Consider the following 1,882-nt stretch of genomic DNA (forward strand, 5'->3'; position numbering starts at 1 on the left):
TCTTTTATGTCTTTTATATTATATTCTTTTTACATCTGAGGAGGGCTCAATCCAGCAGCCGAAACTTGTTTGTTTTATATTTTAATATACGCCGTTTTACTTTTTATTTTATGTATCTATGACTATTATCTTTAATTATATATATTATACGACTCTTTTTCGCCATTTATTTTGTTTATTTTGTTTAGAAGAATTAATTAGTAGAAATAAATAAGCTTTTAGTTTCAATCCTTATTTCTGCGTGTGATTCTTTTTCTCAATCTTCAAGCTATTGCAAGTTTTCTTTGTTCTTTCTATTACAGTGTATCTGGCAAGAAAGCAGGTCTAGGAATATCGCAGTCATTTATCGTAATTATTTGTCTACAATACAATAAAATAGTTTAGCGATTCGATGTCACTGACGATCTCCGTGGAAGGAATTCTTCAGTACACGAACCTTCTTGAAGAGAAATCTATTACCTCGGAATTCACCGCCACCTACAAGGTCATCCCAAGGACAATTAATATTAAAGGATGTCAACATGAAATATCATAAGGTCCACCAATTTTGAAGGTATAAGTAAACCGACTGTTCATTCTTACAAACATTATTTGTGTTTTATCACGTAATACAGGGCTTTACAGAGTCTGACGTATACATCGAGCTTGGCTGGAAAGTTGTGGTTGAACGAACTAGCGTCAAATCTTCCTTGATCTCGGCGCTCTTCCGCTTGTTTATATACGATTATATATAGTAATTGGATTATCGTGATGGAGAACGATTCTATCATGGTAGGTTTTTTGTTTTAATAATTAAAGCGTGAATGGGTTAAGAAAAATATTGATTTTGTAAGACAAAATTAAGAGATATAATTTTCTATATAATTGTCTAAAAATTTTGTTTATAGTAATTTAAAAAAAGCGCCGGCATCAAATGTATAAAGAATTAAGAAAACTGTTCCATTTCAGAATAATTCAAATTATTTTTCAGTACTACAATCAAAATATTGATTTCTGAATAAATATGGCAACTCCATCGCTTCGTTTAAGCTGGAATCACTTGAATTGAATGTAATTGACCTCAAAATATAGATTTTCGTAAGTTTGGACAAAATTTGGAGGAGGCCGAAGTCGGCCCTTATGGGCCTTCCTCCGTTGAGATAATGCGCAACTTTTCGCCAATTTCAGTAAACATGACAGTTATTGTCAAGGTCATCCTAATTGTCTTTCTACAAGCTTTTTATTCATCGCTTGTCCTTCCTTAAGAAGCTATTATTAAATAAAATTGATAATATAAACGTATGTTTAACGTTTTGTTTTTTTTTCCAAATGGAGTAAAATAAACGAATTCTCTGCTTTAAAATATAAATTCTCTTCTTTAAAACATTTATTAATTGCATTACAATACAAATTCTCTATCTTAAAGACACAAACACTCTGCTTTCAAAACGAAAATAATATAAAGAAAAAGGAACTAAGTTAAAATATGGTAAAATAAAAAAAATAAAATCGATAATTTCACAACAAATTATTAAATGAATTTTGCAGAGTATCAATAAACACAATCACGCGTTCATAATTTAGAAAGGTGTTTCGCTCTAAGCAGGGGCAAGATAGTCCCTTAAGAAAGAAGTGAATTCTAAAATGTATACGTGCGCGCGCGCGCGCGCGTGTGTGTGTGTGTGTGTGTGTGTGTTTTGTATTACCAAACACATAATTTTTGTATAACAGTTACCTCTGTCTTTATTACCTTATTCGAAAATCGTTCTCCAGGATTAAAGAATAAGTATTAATACATGTCTGCAAAGTAGAGTCTTAATATTGAGTTTTGACGACAAAAAGTTTCGAAATTGAGATTTTTTTTTATCATTTCCTAGTCCAATATGATGTTCTAAAGCTGTTA

Source organism: Trachymyrmex septentrionalis, unplaced genomic scaffold (genome assembly GCF_001594115.1).
Source record: "Trachymyrmex septentrionalis isolate Tsep2-gDNA-1 unplaced genomic scaffold, Tsep1.0 scaffold377, whole genome shotgun sequence".
NCBI lineage: Eukaryota > Metazoa > Arthropoda > Insecta > Hymenoptera > Formicidae > Trachymyrmex > Trachymyrmex septentrionalis.